Source organism: Cebus imitator, unplaced genomic scaffold (genome assembly GCF_001604975.1).
Source record: "Cebus imitator isolate Cc_AM_T3 unplaced genomic scaffold, Cebus_imitator-1.0 Scaffold58, whole genome shotgun sequence".
Lineage (NCBI taxonomy): Eukaryota > Metazoa > Chordata > Mammalia > Primates > Cebidae > Cebus > Cebus imitator.
Window position 1 is genome coordinate 1,199,894 of NW_016107373.1, and position 8,201 is coordinate 1,208,094.

The window sequence follows — 8,201 nt, forward strand, 5'->3', positions numbered from 1 at the left end:
TTTGAGATGGAGTCTCGTTTTGTCGCCCAGACTGGAGTGCAGTGGCACAATCTTGGCTCACTGAAACTTCCACCTGCCAGGTTCAAGCAATTCTGCCTCAGCCTCCTAAATAGCTGGGATTACAGGCGCATGCTACCACACTTGGCTAATTTTTTGTATTTTTAGTAGAGACGGGGTTTCACTGTGTTAGCCAGGCTATTCTTGATCTCCTAACCTCGTGATCCACCTGCCTCAGCCTCCCAAAGTGCTGGGATTACAGGCGTGAGCCACCGTGTGCAGCCTATATTTATTATATATTAATTTATAGGAAAAAATTAAGTTTCTCCTGAATTAGTATTTTCTTATGCTCATATTCATAGAAAAATAGAAAGAAATCCTATTGATTTCTCCCTTTAATCTGCTCCCTCACCCCCAAACATACACATATAGTAGAACCTTTCTCAGTGAGTGGCTCCACTACCCACTTGGGACTTAGGCCAAAAACTTAGGAGTTACTCTTAATTTCGCTCTCACAGCTCAGACAGTGCATCTGTAATTTCCTTAGCTGTTTCTCCAAAATATATTCTGAGTATGCCTATTCACCTCTTACATTGTTAAAACCCCGGCCCAAATTCCCATCATCTTGCCATTTCCTTGGCTAAAATCCTCTAATAGTAACCCATTACACTTAATAAAATCCAAATTTTATCATGGTCTGCTGGTACCAGCCTGTCTCTGTTCTCTCACTTGTTAGCAGTGCTCTAGCCATCTTGGCCTTATTTCTGGACTTCATATGTACGAAGTTTACCTACTAGGGACCTTAGTACTTGGTGCTCTTCATTCTCCTTGAAATATTTTTTTCACCTGCCACTTTTCTCAAGGCTTGTATTTCTTTTTTTTTTTTTTTTTAATCGGACAAATGTTCAATATCCAGAACAATCAAGGCTTGTATTTCAAGATGCTGGTCTTAACTCAAATGTCATCTCAGAGAGGCTTTCTCTGGCCACCGTAGGTAAAATGGTGTGTGTGTGTGTGTGTGTGTGTGTGTATGTGTGTGTGTGTTTTCTTTCACCTGCTATATTTTCTTTCTAGCCTTTTTCAGTACTTGAAAGTATTATTAATATTTAATTATATAAAAATCACATAAGCTTTTTGGGGGCAAGAATGTTCTTATTTACTAGAGTATCCTCAGTGCCTAGAACAGTGGCGAGTACATAGTATTTGTTTAATAAAAGCTTGTTGGTTATGTATCAGTGCTTTTGTGTCCCTCTACATCCTTAAATGTTCTTTATTTGGAAAGTTTGGGAAATGGAATCCAGCTTCTACTCAGATTTAAATAACTAGGTTCTTAAATCTAATGCNTGGCTAAGAAATGTGATTGGCATGGTAGAGTGGCATCTGGGCCTTTTAGCATAAGAACTCTGCATTTAATAATTTGACTTCTTTTCTTGAAGCCTTGAGGGAAATTTTTTCTTTCCCTATTTTAGTCTGCCAAGAACCTGACCTGGGCTGACTCTTCAGATTGGAAAACACTGAACACAGTATCTACTGAGCCAAGCAAGGACTGGGAGTGTAGCTCTGATACTATCTGAAGGAAAAGCCTGAATTCAAATCCTCCTTTGGCTCCTGACTCATCTGTGAATCTAGATGAATTTCTTAACCTCTTCCAGGTTTTGTTTTTCTTATTTGTCTGATGAGTAATCACATCTGTCCTAGGACTTGTGAAGATTCATGGGTTTTAGTTCTCAAAGCTTTTTTTTTTTTTTTTTTTTTTAAACAATATTCTTGCTGTAGCTCCAGGGGTTTCCAGGAAGAAGTGGGGGCAATGTGGTGCTCCGGGGAAGGAGTTGAACTCTTCCTCAAAGACTGTGCAGAGAATAGAAGGATGCCATCCTTTCTGATTTGAAATCGGCCCTACTGCAGCCTGCTGATGTTGGTGGATGAAAGGTATGTTGTTGCCAAAGTCATTAGGTCTGTTTGAGGCAGCTGGTTTCAGTTCCCGTTTCTGGGGTTAAGCTGTTTTTGCCTCTGTGAAATTTCTTCCATCAGAAGCTACTCTTTTTTTTTTTTTGCTTGCTAATAGGAAATCTTTTGCCATTTGTGTACATTTAAGAGTAGCCTTCTTGGTCTTTTAATAGCTTGGAACCAAAAATTGAGCTTCAATTTCTTTTTGGTTTAGTGCTTTCCTCCTTGCTCTTCCTTTAGTTTTTAGGAGTTCTTGTGTTCTCAGTGCACTGTTTTCTCCAGAATAATTCGCAGATAAAACTTCGTTTTTTTTCTTCATCCTTCTGAGGTAAGTGGGAGTAAGGAAAATTGTCAGTCTTAAATTTGAGCCTTAAGGCTTTCTATTTCCAGTTTTGATCACACTTTGTTTTGAGCACAAGCTTTCCCGTGTTTCAGACATTAGGTAGCATCACTGTGAGTTACTTTAGAAAGCTCTAGTAAGCAAAATCTGTAGCGGGAAAGCTGGTGCTTCACTTCTCCCCCCTTATTATAATAACAGTAATTAGAATTTATTCAGTTTTGTATCTTCAAAACATATAAAATTGTTAGCCCATTTGTGATACACCCTATACAGAGGTTGGTCTTATTTTGGGTTTATATATAAAAAACAAATGCTGCTGCATGTGTGCAGTAGAGGTGCAGGTTCTGTCTGTTGGCAGTTTATTTCTGGAATTTTGGCTTCTTATAAAGAAAGGGACCTTGTATAATTTTAATTGTATTGATCTTCATTCTGTTGAATTATTTGCTTTCAATTTGTCAGGTGGTTAATTAGAGATAATATACTCTGTGATTCTGCTTTATGATCACTGCAGTTTCCTTTGCAATCTTTCTCTTAGAACTGTAGGTGCCAGACTTCTTTGTGTGAACTCCTGTTTATCATATACTCTGGTTATTGTTCTAACTTGGCTTTTACTTTGAAAAGTAGTAATCTTGTCTTGAAATTTTATAACCCATTTCTTCTAAGATTCTCCAAGGACTTTATTCCTTTAAGATAGAAGGTAGGTGTTATTACTTTCAGTTTACACATTGGAGGAAAACGTGAATGTCAGCAAGGGTATGATTTGTCCAAGATTATATAACAAGCCAGCGATAAAAGTCAGTTATTGAAGCTTCTTACCTCTTAGTCTTATCTTTATTTATTAAATCACTGATTCTTGTTATGGACTTGACTGACACCCCTTTATCCCCAGTTTGCAGGATCAGCTTTCTTAGGTAGTAAATTAGGATGAGGTTTTTGTGTTCAGCATTCTCAAGCTTGAAAGGTGTAATAGCCCATATTCTTATCTCTGCTCTCAGAGTATCCACTGCCTCTGTACTTTGTTCTTAATATTCTGTGTTTCAAATAAGAGAATAAAAAAATGTTGCTACCATTTTTGAGGGTTTTTTTTTTCTTCCCCATCTACAGTTGTGGTAGTGATGGATTAGCCCTTTGCATACTTTGTTGCCTGGCCCTCTTGTGATCAATGACATGTGTATAATGAAATGACTGGCTGAAATTAGGCTGCTAATGGTGCAAAGCCTTTTCTTTTCTATTTCTTTTTCTTTCTATTTGAGATAGGGTGAGAGCTCTGTCACCCAGGCTGGAGTACAGTGGCTTGATCTTGGCTTACTGCTGAGATCAGTAAGTAAAAATTCTATATGTTGCTCGATCTCAGCTTACTCCTGGGTTCAAGCAATTCTCCCATCTCAGCCTCCCGAGTTGCTGGGATTGCAGGGGTGTGCCACCATGCCTGGCAAATTTTTGCATATATATTTTTTTGAGACATAGTCATCCGAGTGCCGTGGAGTGATCTTGGCTCAGGTTAAATTAATTCTCTTGCCTCAGCCTCCCAAGTAGCTGAGACTACAGGTGTGCACCACCACGCCCAGCTAATTTTTATATTTTTAGTAGAGGTGGAGTTTCACCATGTTGGCCAGTCTGGTCTTGAACTCCTGAACTCACATGATCCCCCCTGCCTTGGCCTCCCAGAGTGCTGGATTACAGGCGTGAACTACCACACTCGGCCTAGCTTTTTCTTTTTAAGGTATTTGATTTGTAGAATTAAATATATGACCTTGAACTCATAACCACACTTTTAAAAATTCTATATGTTGCTGTTTATGATAGTTTTGGGTTCATTTGGGATCTTCTCACAACTCTGAATATAAGCAAATACAAATACTCATTCTCTTCTATGCTAGACATTGTGTTAGGCATTGAAACTATGACAGACATATTTTTTACCTTTACAGAGTTTATAATCTAGTGAGGAAGAAAGAGTACTAACAAAGGCCAGTGTGATAAAGTAAACTTATTTTGAGATATCTTTGGTTACCTAAATTTATTAATTTTCATATTTTCTAAAAAAACTTCTTGTTAGAGTATTGAGCAGATAGTGGGTTTTCTGTAGAAAATTCTTGATATTTGTCAGCTAGATATTAGGTAGGTAGTGTTTTAGTTATCCATTGATGTACAAAAAGCCACCACAAAATTAGTGCCTTAAAACATTGATTTATTTTGTCTCATAATTACGTGGGTTAGGAATTTGGGCAGGACTTGTCTGGTTGGTTCTTCTCCCCTGTGTAGCATCAGTTGGGGTCCTTCATTCATCTGCTTTCAGCTGGTGGTTGAGCTAGATTAGAAGGTCTAAGAAGGTTTCACTCATTTGCTTGGTATCTTGATAGTCTTCCACGTGGCTTCTCTCTTTCCACGTGGTATCTTATCATGCAGGGCCTCTCTGAGTCTTGCTGTGTTGCCTAGGCTGGAGTGCAGTGGTTCACTGTATCCACCACCTCCCGAGTTCAAGCAGTTCTTGTGCCTCAGCCACCCCAGTAGCTGGGACTACAGGCGTGCACCACCATGCCTCGGTACATTTTGTACTTTTTGTAGAGACAGGATTTTACTATGTTGTCCAGGCTGGTCTTGAACTTTTCACGTCAAGTGATCTGTCTACCTCCACCTCCCAAAATGTTGGGATTACAGGCATGAGCCACTGCACCTGGCCATTGGTGACTGTCTTTGGAGAGAATCTACCATAGGCAGATAAGCTGAGGTAGTTATAGAGAATCCTTATTTGAATTCTCTATAAATGGCACAACTCTGGCAGTGCAGGGGAATCATTAGAACATGTGTTTCTATTTTTTCCTTAGTGTCATTCTTTAGTTTATTCTCTAGTGGTCTACTTTTCTTGACCCCTGAGGAAATGAATATTTAAAAAATAAAGTGGCCAGGCATGATGGCTCCCACCTGTAATCCCAGCAGTTTGGGAGGCCCGGGTGGGAGGATTGCTTCAGCCTAGCAGTTTGAGGCCAGCCTGGGCAACATAATGGGACCCTGTCTCTACAAAAAATAAATAAAATTAGCCGGGCGTAGTTGCATGTACCTGTAGTCCCAGCTACTTGAGAGGGTGATGTGGGAAGATTGAGCCTGAGAGGTAGAGGCTGCCATGACCCGTGACCGTGCCACACTCCAACATGGGTGACAGAGTGAGAATCCATTTCAAAAATAAATAAAGTATGCAGATTTCCAGTTGATATTGCAAGGCAGTGAAACATTGATTGAAGGCCTAGTACATGTGAGACTAGACATGAAGCAAGAGAGCTAGTTGAGGAGGTTTTATCTCAGGCATTAGAGAGGTTTCTGTAGTAATTAGACACCTAGACTCTGGAGGCACACTGCCTGGGTTTGTGGGTTTGCATCCTGAATCTACCACTGACTGACTCTCTTTGTGCCTCATGTGCACAGAGATGCCAGTGAGAATTATAAACGAGTCACTTTATATAAAGTGCCAAGAACAATGCCTGGCACATTATAAGCACTATGAAAGTGTTAATTACTATTTTAACCATTGTCTCATGGTTTTATTTTACTTTGTTATTTTGTTTGTTTGTTCTTTGGAGACAGAGTGTCGCCCAGGCTGGAGTGCAGTGGCATAATCTCAGTTCACGGCAACTTCCACCTCCTGGATTCAAGTGATTCGCGTGCCTCAGCTTCTCCAGTAGCTGGGAGTACAGGCACATGTCACCACACCTGGCTGTGTTTGTTACTTTTTTGAGTCAGGGTCTTGCTCTGTCACCCAGGCTGGAGTGTGCTGGCATGATCATGGCTCACTGCAGCCTTGACCTCTTGAGCTCAGGCTGTCCTCCCACCTCAGTCTTCCAAGTAGCTGCAATCACAGGCAAATGCCACCATGCCCAACTAATTTTAAACAATTTTTGTAGAGATGGGGGTCTCACTATGTTGACCAGGCTGATCTTGAATTCCTGGACTCAAACAGTCCTCCTACCTCAGCCTCCTAGGGCTGGGATTACAGGTTTTGAGCCACTGTGCCTGGCTGGTTTTATTTTTTATTTTTAAAAAGGTGACAGTGGTAAGATCTTTTATATGAAATGGTCTGGAGACCTCAACAATGGACATTCTCATATTGCCTTGAAGAATTTGTTTTAAATTTAATTTGTCTGATTGTTTACAGGGCTTTGTGGCCTAAACTTTGTGTTCTTGTTACCATTTTCTTTCTTTCCTTTTTTTTTTTTTTCCTGAGGTGGAGTCTCCATCGCCCAGGCTGGAGTGCAGTGGCGCGATCTCGGCTCACTGCAACCTCCCCCTCCCAGGTTCAAGCAATTCTCCAGTCTCAGCCTCCTGAGTAGCTGGGACTACAGGAATGTGCCACCACGCCTGGCTAATTTTTGTATTTTTTTAGTAGAGGAGAGGTTTTACCATATTGGCCAGGCTGGTCTTAAATTCCTGACCTTGTGATCCGCCCGCCTTGGCCTCCTGAAGTGCTGGGATTACAGGCATGAGCCACCATGCCTGGCCCTTATTACCATTTTCATTCGAATTTTTCATTACAGAATGAAAGTATTATTCTACTATAAGCATTTTTCATATAGTAACTCTTTTGATCCTTGTGGTAACCCTGTGATATACATAGTATCAATAGTCACATTTTATGGATGAGGAAAGTAAGGTACACTGAGGTTAAGTAACTATTCCTAGAAATCAAGATACCATCATATACCAAGAAAATGATGGAGCTGGAATTCAATCAACCATTCTGATTGCAGGGCCCATATACACGAGTATACTTTACTGTCTCTAATTTGGATGTTATGAATAACAAAAATAAAATAAACATCACTCATAACTTCTCCATCTAGAGTTAACCAGTTAGTACTTTGGCGTATCCTTGGATATCCTTTGCACACAATAAATACACAGTTCAGGGAATAGTTGGGGTTTTTCTGCTTCTAGGTGTGTTTGCCTTCAGACTGTGTTGTTTACTGTTCTAAATTTGTGATGCTTTGCCCCACATTCTCTGTACCCCTGTAAATTCAGTCTAGTCTAAGTCAGGCAAGAGCTCTATGGAGTCAGGTGTGGTTGCTGGCTTGGCTTGCTTACAATTTGGACTTTGGTCCTACATGATGTCACTTGAAATCTCCTGAAATTTCCATAGGAAAGAACTATAATATAAACAAAGCTGTTAGTCGTAGAAAACTCTTTGTATTTCTATTCATATGGAGTTTCCAAAGAGTACTGGGGCAGTTTTAGGCCTTTAATTAAAAGCCTGAAATTTTGTAATTAATTTTCCATTTGGGTGAACTTTACTTATGCAAGTTGTCAAATTGTCTTAGAATTCGTATTTAAAGGATTTTTAAAATGTATATCCTCGGGTTAAATCAAGTTATGGAATATATGTTAGTATTACATGGTTGATTTGACTTTTAGACTTTGCCCACATGGGCATAGTGAAGTGGAAGAGAGATGTAGTTACTCAAGTAAATGAGGAGATTGGACTCCATTTTAACAGCTTCTTGAAAGTCTATAGTTTTCTGGATCACATCCTAAATGCAATAGGAAGGGGAATATTTGCAGATGAATTATTAGTCAGGTTGCAGATACAACTCTAAATTGTTGGTCCTGTTTTTTTTTTTTTTTTTAGGTTGGAGTCTTACTCTGTCACCCAGGTTGGAGTGCAGTGGCTTGATCGCCACTCACTGCAACTTCCACTTCAAGCAATTCTCCTGCTTCCGCCTCCCAAGTAGCTGGGACTACAGGCGCACACCACCATGCCTGGCTAATTTTTGTGTTTTTAGTAGAGACAGCGTTTCACCATGTTGGCCAGGCTGGTCTTGAACTCCTGACCTCAAGTGATCTACCTGCCTCGGCCTCCCAAAGTGCTAGATTACAGTCGTGAGCCACTGTGCCTGGCCACGGTTCTGGGTTTTTTTTTTTTTTTTTT

General features: G+C 40.2%; 1 protein-coding gene across 9 annotated transcripts in view; it reads left to right on the forward strand.

Annotated features, from left to right (window-relative positions):
- The first annotated feature begins 1,356 nt into the window (after nucleotides 1-1,356).
- The window catches only part of AMBRA1 (autophagy and beclin 1 regulator 1), a 180,136-nt gene continuing 173,291 nt past the window's right edge, over nucleotides 1,357-8,201 (forward strand). For 2 of the 9 annotated variants that reach the window (XM_017529304.2, XM_017529305.2), the window contains exon 1: nucleotides 1,372-1,926. The gene's annotated coding sequence lies outside the window, so the exon portion shown is untranslated. Of the gene's footprint in view, nucleotides 1,927-8,201 lie in introns of all 9 variants that reach the window. The other 7 variants (XM_017529298.2, XM_017529301.2, XM_017529302.2 and 4 more) reach the window with 7 other exon arrangements.